The sequence below is a fragment of the Apis cerana genome, linkage group LG2, assembly GCF_029169275.1.
Source record: "Apis cerana isolate GH-2021 linkage group LG2, AcerK_1.0, whole genome shotgun sequence".
Taxonomy (NCBI): Eukaryota; Metazoa; Arthropoda; class Insecta; order Hymenoptera; family Apidae; genus Apis; species Apis cerana.
In genome coordinates, this window is record NC_083853.1 from 2,550,183 (window position 1) to 2,572,170 (window position 21,988).

Consider the following 21,988-nt stretch of genomic DNA (forward strand, 5'->3'; position numbering starts at 1 on the left):
TACTCTTTCTTTCTTCTTTTACCTCCTTCTACTCTCCACCACGTTTCCTTGCTCTTTGTATCTCGAACGAAGGCTCTTGCCTTTCCTCCTGCCCGATGTCCCTGTCTGTCCCTCTGTCTCCCTCGCACTTTCTACTACCCTTCTTTCTTCTTCTACCCGCCATTTCTCTTTCTCTCTCTCTCTCTCTTCGCCGGATCCTTCGCAGGTTACCAAGCATCGCTGCCCTCTTCTCCTCCTCCTCTTCTCCTTCCTTTTCTTCTCGACTAATGCCGAGAGATAGACAGATGATGATTAAGAAAGCGCTGCTACGTGTGAGGACAACGCCGCGACGACGCTTCTACCTACCTACCTACCCTCCTCCATCCATGCAGCCCCCTTCTCCTCGAGTTTTCTACTCTCGATCTTCTTCTCCACGCTTCCTCTACGTCCGCATCCTGCCTTCCCTCGTTTTTTTCCCTCGTCGCTTGATTTCCCTTCTAATTCCTTTGTCTCTTCCCCTCCTCCCTCCCCTCCCTCTTTCTTACTTTTTTCTTACGTCCACGGTGTTCTTTTTTTTCCCCCCTTCTTTCTTACGTTTTTATGGGGGTGGCTTCATCCTTCTTGCGGGTCGACGACTCCTGATGACGGTTTCGAGCGAGTATGCTGTTCTGTCGCTGTAAAATATGCAAAGGGATCGATGATGAGTGGTCGGCAACGCGTTGCTACATTATCGATAATGATTAAGTATGACCTGGATTGACGATGTATTATATTGTAAGTAATTATTATATTTGATTATCGATTGGTATCGCGGATTGGTAGATGGTTCGTAATAGTTGGTGACCTAGAAAATTGTTTCGTTATTCTGGAGAGAAAGAAAATATGGGAAAATATATTATATATATTTTCATATATTTTTTTAAATATATGAGAGGAAATATTTCTTCAATTTCATCTTTATACATTTTCTATTTTTTGAGATTTTTGAGATTTATCTAGATTTAACGGACAGTTATAGGTTAACATCTAGAAATAATAATCCAAAAGAAGAGACTAAAAAAAATAAAAAATAATGATCCAATTAATCAACTTTTTTATATTTCAAATCATTTTATTATTTATAAAGCAGCATTACATAGATAGATCTTATTTATTTTATTGTATCTTTATATTTTTTTTATTATAAAATTATTATAAAAAATTAATTGTTCTTAATAATATTCTTGGATTTATTTGGATGGATAGGGAAAAAATTTTGCTTCTACCCCCTTCATTGTTATTAAAAAAAATTCTGAAAAATTGCAATATTTATTAAATAGAAATATTAGTATAAATAATTCTTATTTTTTTTAAAAATCTTTGAAAGTATAGAATAATAAAGAAACTAGTATTATTAAAATAATAATAAGATAATATTACATGTTAATCTATTTCAAATCTAATTGAATTTTTTGCGATGATTTTAAAAAATAATAATATATATTTTAATTAACGCATGTTCTTAATATACGTATAATTTATTAACTTTTTATCTTTTATTGTCAATAGATACATTGAGAAAAATTAAAAAAGTGAATAACAAAAGTAAAAGAAAATATCATTTTTTTGAAAACATCTAAATATCTATTATACGATGAAATCTAAATCATGCTTTTAAAACTCATGTATCTGCATAGCTGTTAAGTGTATGAGTTCACTGCATGCGTATATCATGGCTGAAAATAAAATCTAACACTTGATGAGTGTCATAAATTTTTCATAAATACTTCATATAGATATTGTTATAAATAATTTTATAACATTTTATTTATTAAAATAATATGACTTTGAAATATAGTTATTTTTATATATTTATATATATATATATATATTTATATAAATATTATTTATATAAATATATATATTTATATAAATATTATTTATATATATATATATATTTATATAAATATTATTTATATATATATATATATTTATATAAATATTATTTATATAAATATATATATACTATATTATATATATTATATTACATATTTATATTTCTTTTATTTCTTTTTTTTTCACATTAATATATGAAAATATAATTATCCAAATAATTAAATAATAAATAATAATAAATAATAGAATAATTGAACTTTTTTTTAAGAAAACAAATTCCAACTAGATATTACTAGATTGGGTTTCAAAAATACCAACTCTTTAACATCTTGCAGTGAAAAGTCATTGTTGCCAATTTCAATTAAAAAAAATGTAAAACAAAAATTATACTGAATATTTATATGTATATTTTTAAATATTTTATAAATGTAATGATTTCAAATAGATTTTATATTATTTTTCATACTTTTTATGAAATTTTTATTATATTCTGTTCGATATTGTTTCTGTTTGAATAGTGTTAATTTTAACAATATATATTTTCAATTTTGATATTTTATAATTGTAAAATTCAATAATAATATATATATTATAAATACATCTTGATGAATAAATATCAATATAATAATATCCATTCTAACTTTAGTTTTAATAAAAATTAATATAAAAATTAATATAAATGGATAATATAAAAATTTTTATATTTTATATTTGAAACGATTTCTCACCTCTAAATTCCATACCAAAATACAAAATCATTCATCTTGAATAACTATGAAATTATCTCGCTTTTATATGCCTTTATATTCCATTTGTAAAGGTTCATTATATGTAGAATGAATCATGGAATATTTATTGAGCATAGTGTAAATATATTTAATAACTGTAAATGAAAATAATAATACAAAGATGAATTTCATGATTATTTAATTATTTACTGTTCACTAATGCAATTTTTATTGATTGCTCTATATATATATTTGATAATTATATAAAATAACATTATTCTATCTAACAACTATTCTATTCTTCTTCAACATTTTCTATTTTAAATTTTGAAAATAATTATAGACTTAATAAAAATTATATATATAATAATTTAGAAGAAGAATATCATACGAATAAAAACTATAACAAATACATACAAAATTTTCATTCATGGATATTATAGTATATTTTAGAAAATATTTTCTTGAATTCGTTTATATAACTGAATATGCTTAGAAATATAAATAGAAATATAAATATATAATTCTATGCATATACAATTCATTATGATAATACATTTTAAGTCTCATAATCATTTGCACATTTCTTCTCTTATAACATATCCTCTCTAAAAGATATAACAAATTAAAATATCGAGTAATCAAAGTTTAAGTATATTTAAATATACTTTTCTAAATAGATCCGATCAAATACTTTATACTATCATATTTTATTTTATGATCGTATGACTCAAAGATTTCCATAAAAATATCGATCGAAGAATAGATTGGTATATTTTTCTGAAAATGTTGACCAAGTTCCTTGCAGTAATTCTTTTCTGTTTACGCGTACACCCAACACAGGTATGCCTACCTGCGCGTGCACCTGACCACACAACGTCCTCGTGTGCAACATATACATACACCAAGTTTTCTCGGAACGTGATCATTGAAAAGATATTTTCGATCAGGTTGGATGCTCTTACGGATCGTAAATTACTCTTTTCGGAAATCCATGTCACTTTTCCGCTAAATGTAATTAGTCGCAGTATCGAGATTTTTTCGAGGACAAGGACATTGTTAATATAAATTGTTATTAAAATAATTTTTCAACATGAAACTTATATCTTATCTTTTTTTTTAATTTTATCATTTTATAATTTCATTCGGATAATAATAATGCAATCTTGAAAGAGGAATTATTTTAACATTTGCAATTTCATTTCCTCTATAAAGAATAAATAATTTCTTATTAATGAAATGATATGGAAATAATTTTTCCTACTTTGGAATTTAGTATACAGAAGATAGTTTTTGGATATTTATTATTTGATTGAATGTAAAGATATTTTCTTGTTTGGAATTTTTATTTTTCAAATATCTTTGTTATGATTAGAAATATCTCTCTCTTTCTCTCTCTCTCTCTCTCTCATTTTTGATTTTTGATTTTTAGTTTTTAATCTGAGAATGAAATCTTAAAATAAAAATCTTTTCTTTTTCGTATACATAAAATTTTATTTTCTATTGAAATATGATAAATAAATCACTTGAAATTAATTAATTAGCACTATCGACTATAATATATTAAATCGACTATAATATAGATTAAATAGATATGTATTGCGCATTAAAATCAAACTACAATTAAAAATAATTAGAATTAATAATTACTTTTCTGTGATAATAAAAAGTAAATTAATTTAATAAAAAAAGTACATTAATTTTACTAAAAGTCATAATTTCACGTATCTTAGTAATTCCGACGTTAATTTATTTTTCAAATAAAGTTATATACAATTTATTTGCAAACATCTTTATTTTAATTCGTTCTTGTTGAAAAAAATCGATTGACATTATTGGCTCATAGCAATCTCCAATCTCATTGATTGTTTTATTCGATAGACTTTTGCCTGGTGAAATTTCCACTGTGAAATTTAATATCACACTTTTCGGTTAAAAGAATGCGTTTTACGATTCTACGCGTACATTTCCTTATGTTTTTGTATGGTCTAACACCGTCCCGGAGATTTCTAAGGAAATGATGAAATATAAAAATAATAGTATAAAAATAATGCGTTCAAATATATGGTAAAAACAATGTTGGCGATTGTAATATGTTATGTTAATGTACGTTTTAACGTCTTCTATTGATCACTCTTTGATCACTCGAAATTTCTTAATTTCTGCGAAGATATTAGATTAATACATTAATTTGGTTAATTTTACGTTCGCGTAAATTAAATTATACCTCTTTCCATGTGATATACACATTTAAGTGGACTATATAATAATGGATTATAAAAAATTTGGAATGAATATTGTTTAGTTACGATGAATGAAGAAAATTTCTGTTACGATTATTGAAATTAAAATTTTATTATTTCTTAAAAATATATTTAAATAATTTTTACATTTTATATTTGATTAAGTAATAAGATTATTTTCATTTTTTTATAAGAGTTAGAAAATGTTATTATTTTATATTGAAGGATAATTTAATTTCTTTTTAATTTTATTAAAAATTATTAATTATACTATTTAATTATACTATTAAAAATTATTATTTTCATAAAATTTATTAAGATTATTTAAGAATATATATTACTTCATTTTGTATTGTTATTAAGTGACATTCATCTATAACATTTTATCTTAAACATTTATCTTAAACATTTTGAAAAAAAAAATTTTTAAATTTGTTAAATCAAGAATTATTTCATCAATGTATGAATAAAAATATCCTCCTGTATGTATATGTCATGAATTAAATTGTAATATCTTTCAATATTTGAAATATGAAATTTAAAGAAAATATTTGCTTTACTATAATCTCTAATTTTTCGTTACTTTTATTTTAATATTAAAATATAAATTGAAATGAAAAATTGAACAAGTAATGTCAGTTAATTTTAACAATCTCTCTTAAAGTGTCATTATTCGACATTTTTATTACAATTTTTTTTTATAATATAAATTTAATCAATCAATCTAATATTCGAATATTTAAAATATTCACGTTCAATGAGATATAAATAGAATGATAAATTTACATTAGTTAATATCGGCTGTTTTAAATAGAAATATTAATTTGCAAAATATTAAGCTAACTAATCCAACGCCTTAACGCACAAAGTTGAGACTATAGAATTGGTATGATATCCTAACGGAAGTGTGACATTAAACGGCAAGATGTATGCAACGATACTTGCGATCGATAATGTTAATTAGAATGAAAAGCAGAAGTTTGCGGAGATCCTAGAAAATCATGGGAATACATGTAGTTGAAAACAGAAAATCTTATTATAAATTAATTACTCAGAATACAGTAATAGTTATGTTGTAATTTTTATTATATTTTTTGATTTATTAAAAATCAAATTTTAATTATAATTTTGTATAATCGCATGTTATAATTTTTGCAACTTATCATCAACGTGATTTTAATAAATTTTTAATAACTTTTATTCAACCAAAAAATTATATAAATTACAAATAATAATTGTATAAATAATTTGCCGTTGTTAATATAAAAAAATTTATCAATAATAGAGAAAACTTGAAAGAGGCGATAAAAATTAATTTGAAAATATTGCACTTGGTGAAATTAAAAAAGATAATGCATTATTAAAATTCATCAAAAATTTAATTTTTTATATTTATTCTATTTTACGTCAAATTTAAAATTTAAAATTTCCTTTTTAATTTCGTACGTACAAATATTTATCCCAATCTTTAAAATATATTTTTGTTTTACAATTAACATTATTGTATAAATCATTATTACATGACAATATAATTAATTTAATATTAAAAAAAATATCGTAATTTAATAAATAATGCATTATCGAAATTTTATTGCAATGACAAAATTATGCAAATGAAGACACGAGGATTATCATAAAGAATTATCAATCACACTCACCGATTTTGGTGGTGCAATCCCCTGATACTCGTAATTTCGACGTATTCGAATTAAAAAACGCTGTTCCATCGCGATTTGCATGAAATTTCGCATAAAATTCGTAGTAGTGATTCTTCAATCCACTAAAACCTATTATGTATACGAATTGGCGGAGGAAGGTACTTAAACATATGCAAGATCGATAGTGGGGTGAAGACGAAGATTCATACGCTAGGTATGTGGAGAAACCATGAGAATACAAGTTGGCTATGGAGTGGTCGAACCCCATTGTGAATTAATTAACTAGAATTTGTAGGGGATGGCTACTATATTCAGTTTATGCGTCGAGTCACGATTTTATTAATTTCAATTTGTTTTTTCACGAGTGACGTTATTTATTGTCATTATTTTTTATTAATATTAATGTTGTTAATATTATTATATAAATAATTCGATATTTTTTTCGGAAAAAACATAATAAAAATTGTTATTCATTTATGTAAAATGACATGAAATGATTCGTAGGTAAAAATAAATTGAATAAAAGAATATTTCTGCTTTTACATAATTTCGAATTTCGATTACTAATATTGATTAAACAAACATTTTAAACAAAAAGTTGGAAAAAAGTTGAAAACATTTATGTGATATTTAAATAAATATCTACATATCTATTTACATACATTATTACAATTAAAAATTAATTAAAAAATTATAACATGCTATGTATTAAATATGTTAATATATTAAATATTTACTGAGACATAATAAGTTTATATATATATATTAAATACATTGTATAAAATAAATATTTATATATATTAAAATAAAATATTATAATATAAATTGTATAAATTATAATAAATAATAAATATAAAATATATTTTTTAATATTTAGAGCATATCTAATTCACTTTGAAATTTTTTCTGAAATTTTTGCTTTAATCTTATTTAAATATTTTTTAAGCTTAAAAAAAACAGTAGCACAAGTCGTTGAAATCTCCTTCACTCGGCATCACATTATGAGGCAAAACCAAATTTATTTTATTATATTTAGAAAAAGGATTAATGTAATTACGAACTTATGAATTATTAGAAACTAATCTTATTATTTGTCCTAAAAATTTTTAATATTTTCGATATTATAAATATACGGTTTTCTGTATTTATTCTTCTTTTTTCATCCAACTTTTTTCTTAAATAAATTGAGAAACTAAAAAAGAAAAAATTTTCATTCATATTTAATTATTAGATATAAAATTATTAAGGATAAAATTATCTTTTCACTCAAAATTGGAAATGGATATTAATATAAAAAATATCATACATTAAAGAATATGTAACTTTCATACATAATGATTTGTATATTGCATATTTTTATGTACTTATAATAACTTCTTATATATAACATATAAATTAAAAAACTTATTATTGTATTCTTATTATAAATTTGTCAAAATATTAAAAATAAACTATAGTGTCATATTTCAAACCTAAATATGAATAGTATTATATTATTGCTAAAAAAATTTAGACATATGTTAAAAATATGACTTTTAAATGTTTTTCATTCTTTGATTGATTGAAGTACATCATTGAGAGACAAACAGAGAGAAAGAGAGAGAGAGAGAGAGAGATTATCTCTACTCAGAAAGTTTGAGAGTTTGATAGCAACTTAACAGGTGTCCAGTTCATAACGCATTAATAATTCGCGAAGTGTTAAACAGAAAATTTGAAGGGTTAAACAGCAAGTTTCTTCGACATTGGATTGTGTTATAAAGAGAGATTATCAGAGGTCCAAGCATTTATCTGATCAAGTATCAAACTTGAACTTTGCTAGAACATTGTTGAAAAAAGTAAAGTGACACTTTAAAAATTTTATACAAAATATATTGCATTTTAATTCTACATTGATTTATTTTAAAGATTAGAAATTGGATTATTATATATGAAATTTTAAATGAATTTTAATGAGTGACAATCCAGAAAAATAGCAATTTTATTTTTCGTTGAGCATTACACACATCGATAAAATTCTGTGTATCATCTTTTGCTAATTTACATAGAAATCTTTGACAGGAAACAAATTAATTGCATAATATTTAAAAAGTAAAAAAGTGTCTATAATAATACGAAAGTGAATGGAATGTCAGTTACGGAAATTAATCAAAAGTTGAACATGGAAACTTAATCAAAACTTATTTAAGAAGTGTCAATTGATTGGTCCTCCTTTAAATAACTTATTCAGCAAAATGTTCAGTGTATTATTTCAATATATAGATTTATCAATTCATAAATACAATGTTTTCTAAAGACCTAAATAATAATAAATTACAATTGAAATATATTATATGTACAAAATTTATTTATAAAAATTCTATAGATTCATTCAGAGAATATTTTTATTCGCGGAAGTGTTAAAAAAATCGATTTATTTGCCTATATTTGATAGAAGATAAAATAGGATTAATTAAATTTGTGATTTTCTAAGATTAATCTTTTAAATTTGATTTTTCACAAATATCTATAATTCATTCATTGAAGTATAAGAATATAGAATTAATTCAACGATCTATATTATATGAGAAGATATAAATTGCTGTTCTTAAATTTAATTACTAGAAAAAAAAAATTAATTAAATAAAAAGAATTAAAAATTTCCTTTTTCTTTATAAGAAAGAGAACGACAAAATAATTTTTGAGGATCATCATACTATTCACAATCACAAAAATATTTATTTTATTTCATTATAATTTAACATATTAGGTATATCTATTTATCTCAAAATCCTCTAATCCTAAATCTGACATTCCAAATATTCCACATGCATTCATATTGAGACTAAAAAATTAATACTCGATTTAATTCGATTTCACATTTCACACTTAAGTCACCTATCTCGCGTCGATTCGACAGAATATTTTCATACATAGTGAATTTTTAAAAATCGTGAGAAAAATATACCGATAGAGATCCGATTGAGCGTTACCTCCGACTCGGAATCGGAAAATCAAAGGATCTCATCCTTTCGACCGTTTTATTTTCTCGCTCGTTCTCCAACGATACAAGATAGAGAACTCATCGAGCGGGAAGAAAGAAAAAAAAAGAAGACGAGAAGAAGAAAGAAGAAGAGGAAGAAGAAGAAGAAGAAAACAGAAAAAAAAAGAAGCAGTCGTCGTCGCGTGATGTGGTAAAGTAACGGGAAGTATGTCCGTGGGTGGCGTGGAAGGGGTCGGGGAGGTGGAGGTAGAGATTGCACAGGGAGAGAAAGAGATACAGGAGGATAAGAGAAGAAATAAGACGAAATCGGATCGCGGCATCCGCCGTGGGACTTCTCTCCAGTGTCCGAGGGAATTTCTAAGCAGTGTCAAGAAACTGATCGGCCGGCTTTCGTTGCTCCTCCCCTCCTTCTCACCTGTATTTCGCTCGCGTACCAAACTTTTCGGGAAAATAACATCTCCCCGCTCATGCGGGATTTACAACGTACGAAGAAGATGATAGGCGTTTTATTGCTGTGGAAAATTTTTTTTCTTCTGATTATTATTGTGATACAGCATATATATGATGATTATCTTATAATTTTAATAATAAAAAAAATAAAATTGCTAAATAATAAAAAGAAAAGGAAAGAAGAACGATTAAATCGAATGTCAATATGTCAATATATATTATGAAATTATTCTAGGAATTTTTAAAAAAATAATACAATAATTAATATGAAATTAATATAATTTTGTTTTACTATAGTGATTCTGAGCATAATTCAAGATGTTTGAAATGTTAAAATAGTTTTTAATTTATTGATTATTTTGTATTTGAAATATAAGGAAGAAAGAATATAGTGATAATGTATCAATTGGACTGCACTTAGAATCTTTTATAAAATCAATTAATGGAGATATGAATGAGAGGTGAGTCATGTAGGTACAATTTTTTACAAATGTACTTAATAATTTAAATACTCATTAATCAGATATTCAAAATTTACTCAACAATAAGGCATTTTACAAGTGCTTATCTCGAAAGATCATATAGTAGTAAATAATAAAAAATGATGGAATATTTTTATTTATAATGATATACATGTATCTATATTTATTTCCTGCAATCCACTATTTAAAGATTGTTCATTATTTATATCATTCGACATTTTTTTTGGAAAAATAACAATGCTTTTCGATATTTCTCTAAAATATTCCATTATTGTTATTAAACTTGGTTAATACTTGGTGAGTGAGCGAATCTTTATTCGAATCTCAAATTTTTCTTAGAAGTTAAATTTTCCTTCATCTTTCAATTTCAAATCGTTCGAATTTGAATATGTGTATAATATTTGTGTTTATGTATATTATATAGCAAATTTCTTAGATGAAAGATATTTAATTATCTACCTTAATAACTGTTTCTAGACAAAGTATGTATTTAATAGGGAGGAAAACGTGTTAATTATCAAATGAATTATACTGCGGGGAATAATGTCCTCTTGATCTATCTACACCCCTCTCGTTTCTATTAGCACGGTACGTAGTAGGTTGGCGAGTGTCCAGCAAGAAGATTCTCCCACTCCTAAGAGAAGTAAGAATTGCGAAGATACTGATAGCATAAGAAGATTATAAATTAGGTGAATAAATATTATATTATTCAATTATTTATTATATTATTCAAAACAACTATAAAACAATTAGTAATTTATTTATAGAAGTTTGTAGATATAAATACATTTTTTAATTTATAATATTGTAACAATAATACATAATTCAAAAATTATAAATTTTATGGAAGAATGAATTTTGAATTGCTATGACGAATTGAAAGTACACTTTAGAAAACTCATCTTTCTATCTTTAAGAATTTTATCTTTAAAAAATATAAGTAACGATTATTTTTTTTTTATCTATGTATCTAAGTATTTTATTGTATTTTACTAGATATTTTAATTACTATTCTCCTAATATTGTTTTTGAAAATTAAATTTTAACATGTCTAATTACAACGAAAGCTCCACTGTGTGAAATATTTTTTTGAAAGCATAATATGCTCAATGAATTAATTTTTTATTTATTTTATCACAGATATAATGTACATTGTTAATCATGAAAAAGTGATTCTCTATAGTAGTATAAATAATAGGAGCTCAAATAATCATACATCACGTAAGATTTTGTTTATTATAAACTGAATTTCACTTACAATATTAATATTCGATCATTAAATTTGTTATTCGTTTATTTTGTAATATACATTTATATACATTTATCATTCACGTATTATTATTAAATTAATAATAATTTATTATATTGCGCAAACATATTTGAAACGCGTACAAAATTTTTTTTCTTACTTACGAAATACCTCTTTGTAAAATGCAAGCCGTTGCAAATTGCTCTCGTTATTAAAAAACTGCGAGACGATCGACAAGACGATCGCATTGTTTCATTCTCCCCTCGTTTCTACGATTTTTCGATCGAAACTTGCAGCAACACTTGCAGAAACACTGCGAATATTTCGAATTACTCCTGTTGCGAATCTACACTTATATCTTTACACCGTAAACGAACTATAAACGCCATGTTACGGGGCAACGAAAGTGAGGAAGCGCGTCGAATCGAGGGAATGGAGGAGGCCGCCAACACGAGGGGAAGAAAACAGAAGTCGTGAGAAAACAGTAAAGGAGGTGGTCGAAGATAATTATAAATCGCTCTAGTGTCTGTCTGTTGATACTGTGTGTTGTGCTCTCGCAAGGTTAGATAAAGAGGATCCACGGTTGACACGGATTACTGACTGAGAGAAGACGCAAACACGTGAAAAGAGCATGGGGTCAGGGAGAAAAGGGGATGTAGCTAAGGCGGGATAAAATAACAGGGTAAACGAGGAAGGAGAAAATAGTGGAGAATTGTAAGGGAAACAACGAGTTCAAGAAGTTGAATTGATATGGAACGTTTAAAGTGTGCAATATCTGCTTTTCTATTCTGATGATTTTTTTTTAACGTGATATATTTGCAGAAAATATAATTATTATATGCTATTATAGAAGTGCGACTTAATTAAAAAATTATTTGAATCGTGATTTGAAAATTTGAAATAATCTCTCAATTCTAATTCATCTTTTCTTGCAATATCCGATTTTATATATATATATATATACTTATATTCATATTGTAATGAATAAAAATGGTAAAAAAGAAATTTTTGGAAATATTAGAAATAATTTATGCAATATTTATTATATTTACTATAAGATTAGATGACGCAAGCATATTTTATTTCAGCAACAATAATTATTGCTGTAGCAACAGGAATTAAAGTTTTTAGATGACTAATACGAAACAAAATAAATTTTAAATATTTCTGTTTTATGATCATTAGATTTAAAAAAATAGCTTTTTTGCTCTAATTTTAATTAAATTAATTTTTAGCTTAAAAATTGTATTTGTTATTAATCACAATATTTAACTCATTTTGTAAAAGTTATTCCTATTCTTTGAATAGTTATTCCCAATCGTGATTTCTATTGAATAGCTATTGAATAAATTTTCGATTCTTAATATAATAATAAAACAATTCAAAAAAAAAAAAGAAAGAAATCATCAAAATATTCTACCATCATACACTTCACAAATATCGAGAAATACTTTCGGAAAGAGGAGGAAAGAAGAGGGAACGGGGGAAAAGCACGAGCAACAGTAGAACAGACATCTGTCTTTTTTAGAGCTAAGGGGATATAGAATCAAAGCTTTACGAAACAGGACGTACGGACGGAGAGGGGGGAGGTTCAAGATGAAGCGGGCGAAAAGGAAAGGGCGAGTGAGGGGAGGAGGGGGAGGGGGTGTCAGGTTTTCTTAAAACGCGCGTCCTGCGTCAGCCACGACGAAGACATCTAGACCCTCGCGGCTAGAGGGTAGTATAGCAGATCGCCGAACTCTCTCCTTTCGTATCCTTCGTATCCGGGGCTGCGTGCTCTCATAGGCGCTGAGCGTTGATGAGTCGAGGCAGGAAGACGCAGAGAGGAAACGAGGGCGTGTAGGATAGAAGGAGGGAGGAGGGGGAGGAAGAGGTGGATGTTGAGGAGTTGGAAACGAAGGCTGGAAGAGAATGAGCAGGGCTAAGGACACCGTCCAGAAACGGAACGAGATGGAAGAAAGAGAGGAGGGGAGAGAAAGAAAAAGAGAGGGAGAGAGGGGGGAGGTGGCGGAGGTGGTGGAATTAATGCACGCACCGGGCCACGCACCCAAACCCCTTACAGTCAGCCAGCCTACTTCGTTATACGACAAGTATAAGAGGAGAGCACAGAGACTTTTATTGATCGCCTGGCAAAAACTCAGGAACCCTCATTTCGTGCTCCGTACCCCCAACTCTTACCAACCGAGCTTCCTCCAACCATCCAACCCCCCTTCGTTCTCCTTCTTTCTCACACTCCTCCCTTCCCCCTACCCTCCTCCTCCTCCTTTAACCTAGAGGTTCCCCTTTTGAGGAAAAAGTGGGACTGTCTATACATCGTAGTCCTCCTCCTTATCGTTGTCGTCGTTGCTGGTGCTGATATCAGGGTTCACTCGATAATCTTTTACACTTAAAGCCTCCGTAACCCTTTCCCTTTCTAAGAATCACTCTTTCCCCTCTCCCTCCTCTGTGCTCGCGTGCCCCCTTCAACTCCTCTTATCCAACCCTATTTCGCCGTACACTGCCCTCGTCGCCCCTTTCTCTTTCTTCCTTCAGCGGAATGCCATATCTTCAACTGGCCTCGACCTCGTCCTCTTTTTCGTCTTTCATCCCTGATCGTTCCCGTCGCGTTCCTTCGTGGCGCTTCTTACCCATCCGTAGCACCTGCGAGAGCTAAAGAATCTCGCCTTCGGCTAAAGATGTATGGTATGATAACTGCACGTGGAGAGATTACTGTCTTCGGGACAAGCTGGAGGGCGGAAACACAGAAATTCTAGATTTCTTTCTGGTCGAATGTATGCAAAGCTTCCTCTTTCCTCGTTCGAGGAAATCTTTCTCTCTCTCTTTTTCTTTTTCTTTTTCTTTTTTTTTCTTTGACGTGATTCTTCTAGTAATTTTGTTTTGTTTCTGCTCTGGCATCGGAGGGGGGAAGAGGACTTATGAAACGGTACGGAGATGATAATGTGAGAGGGATGGAAAGTTTTCGGATGGTCGGGCGGAGTTTAAAGTTTTATCGTGACCGATTTAGAGGGAAGCCCCGTAAAAGCGTCGATTATGCATCGAAGTTATGAACAGATCGTAATTCGCCAAATTTTCGGTTTGGTCGATCGATAACTAAACGTAATTAGAATGATTATAATAATTTAATGGATTCATTAATTGGATTTATTTTTTTATTTTTGTTTTTATTTATTTTTTTTTTTTTGCTGCTTTCGAATCGAATTTTTAACAAGAGAATTCACGATCTCTTCCTTATTTAGTATAGATATTATAGATATTTGCCAAATGATTGAATCATTTAAATCGTCAGAGAAATCATTTTCAATTGCTACAAATAAATGTACGATGTTATTTTAAACTTTCAAGGATCAACAACGAATTTTTAAATTTATATGTTTCAATAAATACATATAATTATAATCGAGATATCTCTGTTTCTTTTGATATTATAACTTTTGTCTGAAATATTTCCATATCTTATTATCATATTTTTATAAGAGATACTTATTCTGGAAATTAAAATAAGATATTTTATATAATGCATTTCAACTGATCTTCGTTAATTCGTTACTTTTCAAAAGACTATGAAACATTCATCACTTGTGACGATGAAGGTTGAATGTGATGAGTGGCCACTAGAGCTGTTGCTCTAGTCTACGGACTGTATTGTATAATTATGAAACTTCAACTAATAGTAGAGAAACAATGGATTGCTATATTTATTATCAATATTGTTTTATCAAAAAAAAAAAACTAAATATAGTTCTACCAAAAGTAAACTATGTGAAAAATCTTCTATTTCAAGATTTTTATTTAAAAAGAAAAATAGTACATTCCATGCCGCATGGATTGCATTCGTTTCTCATTCAATTTTATTTAAAATTTTCACTATAAATGTGAATCTTTGAAAAAAATTTATTCTAAAGTGTTTTTAATTAATATAAACAAATTTTTTTTACATTTTAAACTCTATATCTTTTTCTGGATAATTTTGATATTTGCAATATTCTAAATATCATAAGGCATAGTTCAGAAAAAAAATATAACATAGAATGCATAGTTAAGACAAATCAAGCTATAGAAAATGTTAAAATAAGTGCGAAATTCGAAAAATGATTATCAAAAATCTAGTAATCCCTAGATGTTAATCTAGTAATTCCTAAACAACATATAAAGGGCGATGATCTTGAAAAAAACGGCATATTCTATACGACGTATGTAAAATTCTATTGTTTAAAAAAAAGAAAAATCGAAAGATTTATACAAAACTCTAGATCCAATAATAACAGATATCTCCTATTTTAAAACGATTCATTCGTGAAACTCGTTATTCCGTACGTGCGATATCGCGACAATTATAACGTCTATCTTGAGCCTTCCATTTGTAATATCGATGAAGGTGCTCTGATTGTGTCGATCCGCTCGAAGAGAAAGAAAATGAGAATCGTTTCGCTGGTCTCGGCGATTTGAAGTAACCTCGTTGCCAAGCATCCCGATGGAAGGATATAATGTCAGATGTGCTTTCGATTTATGCTTCATCGGGGGCCTTTGTCGGCCGATGGATTTCGAACGATATTGTTCGTATCGCGATTTAAATTTCTAATGTATGTGCTCGCGCATGCTTTCAGTTCAATTATACGGAAATTTCCGTAATTTTCGATAAGCAGATGTTTATGGATCGGTATACGAAGAATACATTGATTAAAATAAAATTTCGTAAATGTATATTGATGATACTAATATAGATAAAAATTAGCATATTCCAAAGATTTGTGAAATGGAAGAGATTTGAAAATTTCTTTGAATACGCGATATTATGGTTGAGTAATAATTCGTATTGCGATGAAAGGAAAAAAAATTAAGGTTAATTTAAAAGTTTAAAATTTAAATAATTTTCAAAGTTAAACTATATCAAATTTGATGGAAGAAATATACTAACTAGAAACTTTTATTGTTTATCATTTCATAGTATTATTGGCTGAAGTTCTGTTTTGCTAAATTTGTATTTCGAAACATCTTGTTTAATTAAGTCTTTTATCAAAGTAATCAGAATCCTTTGTCTTCTTTTTTCAAAGACAAGAAATCCATTGTTTTAATTGAAATTTCTATTTTCTTCGATATTATATTTATGTTAATGTTTTATCTTTTACTTATTCGATAATTTATTTCTCCTATTATTATTTAGAATTTTTAATTCTTCTTATTAAACTTGTTATTTTCTTTTATACTTTTGTATACTTAAGTTCTCTTAATCAATATCAAATATTTTTCTTGTTATTAATTTCAGATCTAAATATATCACTAATCTATCCAAAATAAATAAGATATTGCCAATATAATACTCGTTCTGCTTAATCCTTAATGATCAAAAATTTCTCTAACAATATTGTTATATTTTTCAACCATATTATTAAAAAGTAAAAGCATATTATAATTCAAATGCTTACAAATCTTATTTCCAAAAAAAAAAATTAAAGAACATAAATTATTCAATAACTTCAATATTTTTCGAATAGTTTACTTATCTTGTATTGTTAACAATTTCGTGATAATTTTTTCGTCACATTAAGTGACATTTGATCATTTACAATTTTCGAAATTCAAATTATCAGAATTCTACTATATCATATACATTATCAAAAATATATATCGTTCAATAAAAATTTGCATACATCCACAAAGAAACTTTCACGACATCCACGTATTTTTTAAAAAAAAAAAAGATAAAAAAGCGAACAAGCGCTGAAGGCTCACGCAACCGCAAATTCCAACCAAAGAATTTACGCATCTCCGGTTCAGATAGAAAAAATTATAGCGGATCATTGTCGTGAATGCGGCAGACTCCTGTCCACCCTATTGTCCCTAGCTTGGTATACAAGAGAAGCAATAGAGCTTTTAAAGCTTAAAAACGTAAGTATGTGAAGTCCGGAGGAGAATGTAGCTCGAAACGATGGCTTGTGCGCAAGGGGACATCGGGTTGGAGGGGGAGGAGGACGGTAATGGGGAAGGGGAAGGATAAGAAACAGTGAGATGTGTTTGTTCCACACGAGCTATTGTCTGCCAAGACTACCTTTCCATTGTTTGTTACTGTCTCGCCCCTCTCTCTTTCAACAACACGTTCTCCCCTATCATTCGGTATCTTACATCACGCCAAGCTCTATACAATCGCCTTCCGTGGCAAATATTTCGAGAATTTTCTACTTCCTAAAAGTTCATAGTTTCGTTTAACGAATTTCGTTTTTTTGTTTTTATTATTTATTTATTTCTTTTTTTTTTTTAATCGTTGAGATTTATTATATTGATCGATAAAATGACGAAAAACGAAAAACATAAACAAAGTACAAAGTTTTTTACGCGCTTTTTAAATTTCAATGACTTTATAATTAATGAATTCTTAAATGTAGCTATGATGAAATTGAAATATCGTACAATAATTTCGGAGAATTATATTCGTGCAACGATTGAAATATTGATAATTTTTAAATCAGAGAAATACATTATACAAAAATTAATTCAAATATCATTTCAGAACGAATTTTTTAGAATGTAAAGATTTTCACATATGTTTTCATAATTTTTAAACACATATTTATCTTGTATTTGATTATTGGATAACCGAAATTAAAATAATTAACATTATACTTTGATGATGAAATTTTTAGATGTCAAAATAATAAGTAAAGATCTCGTGTTAGATTATAATTACAAATTTTAATTTAAAGATTAATAGCATGATCTATTTTTAGTAAAATTTTATCTATATTTGTAGGAAACCTCGTGCGTTTCGAAAATATGATAGAATGTGGTAAATGTTAATATTTTTATTAATAATTTAATATTGATAGATTTAAATCGTATTCAAAATTTTATGGTTTTTAATATTTTATTTAGTTTTATTTTTCTTGGTAACAATCGATAAAATATAAATAGATAAAATAAAAAAAAAATAGGTATAATATAAAAAAATTAGACAAAATAATTATCTGATTAAAAAAGTATATTTTTAAAGTATATTGAATGTTAATTACAAAAAATTATATTATTTATTCGTTTAATTAAATAAATTTGAGAAATAGATATTAATCGTTCTATCATTAGAATAGCAACAAGTTGCTGTATCAAGACTAATCGCAAATTAAATATTGATTTACTATTTGGTATATAACATAAATTATTTACCTTGTGTCATGAATCCAATTAAATTCTATCCTTTTATATAGCAATTCACTTTAAATATATATATTTAAAAAAAAAAGAAATATATTATATATTAAAGATATATTATAAATTAAAGATTCATTTATAATTAAAAAATAATAATAAAATATCTTCGTTCAAATTTCACGAATGATATTAAATATATACGTCAACTGTAATGATTTAGAAACAAGATAACACATTCGTAATGACCAAACATTGGAAATTGAGAGGAAATAGAATAGAGAATTTATCGCGAGAAAGTGAAAAGAAAGAAGGGGCAGAAAAAAATTCAATTTGATCCACGACAAAAACTTTCCCCTCGACTCGCCGTATTCTCTTGTCCTCTCCGCGGCAATGATCTAAACCCGAGGTACACGTGGGGTTGGTCCCGTGACGTCATCGCATGATCGCGGCGCGGGAAACTTTGAAAACCGCCTCGTCGCTCGTCTCTCGACGCAAATTCCGCATCAAGAAAGATCCTCACGCATCCCTCCTCCCCACCTCATCGATCGTATTCTAATTCCAATTCGATCTTATTTTTAATTTAAAATCGCGAATCTCAAAAGAAGAAAAAAAAAAAAGAAAAAAAAAGAACGAATACATTTATCCGTGTAATCGGGATTTTAGAAAACGAACACGGAGATAGGTGAGTGGAAGAGAAGGAAACGTAGGAAACCACAAAAGATTTCAATCTGTCGTTCCTTTGTGGCGTGCGCGCACACGCGCCACCACGTTCGTTCGTTATTCACGAGAGACGCGAGCACGCGTCGGCAACTTGTAGCGAAACGGGCGAGCAAACGGTCGGCCTCCTTATTGTCATACACTCGGCCCCCGCTATAATAATAATTAAATTCCGTGCACACAATCATAGTAATGGCCACCACGGACCAGGTGGGAGCGGGTAGACGAGCGCGAGTAACCCGCTCTCCGACGGCGCAGCGCCCACCGCCGTCACACTCGAGTGCACGGGCTTACTACCCCTGCCCGGACGAGAAGGAGAATGAAACGACGAGGAAAGGCGGGAGCGAGTCAAACACGCGCGATAAAGAGAGAATGATGGACGGCGGACATCAGAGGGGAGAGAGGGAGAGGCGAGGAATGCGGGGGAGGATGTAGCGGGAAGAAGAGGGGGAAGGGGAGACACCTCCTGGAAATATTCTAATAAGCAAAATTTTCGCTTTTGTGTTTAAGAAAAGAGAAAGAAGTGGCGGGCAGGGTACCTTCCTCTCCCCTTCGCCCGCTCGCCAGAGTCGAGGCGGCGGGATAAGGAGGGAGAGAGAGGGAGGGAGGAAGAGAGAAGCGAAAGAAGGCTCCGAAGGAATCCTGGTTCGGTGGTACACTCTACTCTGTAGTAGTCGCGATGCTGATGGTAGGTGGGGTGGCGATATACCGGTCTTCAAGGGGTTAGGAGCGAGGAAAAGGGAGATGGGGAAAAATGAGGAGGGGGAAGGGGACGCGGATGTACGCGTAAGAGTTCGACGGATGAAGAAGAGGAAGAAGAAGGCGAAGAAGACGGACCGGAGGGTAGGGGGTTTTGAGTTGGTCGTATTGTCTCAGCGGGGTGGTTGCTCGCGGGTTGCGCGGATCGAGGGGACATCGCGCGGAGAGAAGAAGGCGAGTGCGAGGGGGGTGGTTGGTCGGGTTACCGTCGTAGTAGTCGACGTCGTCGTCGTCGTCGTCGTCGTCGTCGATGGGAGGGGGCAGAAGGTTAGGCAGCCGAAGGAACGAAGTGGGCGGAAGAAGAAGCGAGGAGGGCAGAAGAAAGAGAAAAGAAGAGGGCGTGCGGGAGGAAAAGGAGGGAGAGCGAGAGGGGGGTGCCGCGGCGGCGAAGGGGGTAAGACGTTGCATGAAGGGTTGGAAATGTAGATAGAATTTCTTCATTTCGCGTCCTTCGCCCCACACCCTCCCCCTTCTTCGCTCACCACCCTCAGTCGACCGCCACCGCGATCTCCACCGTCCTCCTCCTCCTCCTCCTCCTCTCCATCCTCGCCGCCCTCCTCCTTCTCCGTCTTTTCCTATGCTCCCTTTTCTCTTCTTTCCGCGCCATCCCTCTACCCACACTACCCTCGCCACCCTCGACACCCTCGCCAACCCCCGACCCTCTCCTCTCATTTCACCCATCCCCGCCATTCTTTCTCTTAAGACTCCGCGGCAGAGGAATCGTTAAAATCTGGCCGTACCCTCGGTACCCACCCTACCTACCTACCTACCTACCTACCTACCTACCCTCCACCGGCCTCTCTCTCTTTCTCTCTTTCTTTCTCTCGTGCCTTCGTCGCTCCTTCCGATCCTTTCTTCTTTTCTCCTACCGCTGGAGCTACTGCCATCCCCCTGCTTTTCCCCCCTCCCCCCTCGCAGTCACCAACCCTTGAATGCCGCTCACTCACTACTTACTTTCGCGGGTAGCTCAGAGGGATGGCTCGTGGGGGTGGTAGGAAGACCGGTGGGTCTCCTGGAGGATAGTGTTCCGGTATTAATCGGATGGAGAGGCTTGTATGGAGGGAGAGGGGATTTTCGCTACGTATCCATCATTTCGGATGGAGATAAAATAATTTAGTTTATAATTAATTAATGATGATTGAATTTTCAAATTATTTTATATTTTATCACATGTGACACAATATATACGAGTTTTTATTATTTTGGAGATGGGATCGATTTATTTGATGTTGGTTTTTTGGTTATGCGATGAAATTTTTGGATAATTGTGACTCGATCCTGTTCGAATTGCATCCCTACGAAATTAATCTCGAATAAAATGCTTCGGTCAAGTAACTAACGAAGATCGATATAGGCATTCAGGATCATTAAATATACGTCTCTACGGTCAAAAAATTAAGAACATTCATTGTAGTTTTCAATATTTTTTTCTTATATTTTTAATTACAAATTTTCACGATTAATCGAATACGCGAATTAATAATTTGTATATTACGATAATATCTTACCTATTCTTATATATTCTATGAGAGAAATTTTTACGTGTGACAAATTAGAGCGAATTTGTTTATGTTACAAATCACATATGATTCGAATTGGAACAGTTATAAATAACAATTGAATCGTATATAGCTTCTTAACAAAAATATATCGAACGAAAAAGATTACTGTCTTATTCCAACATTCGCATATGCAATTTTAAAGTCAACTTAAAAACGCATCGGCGAT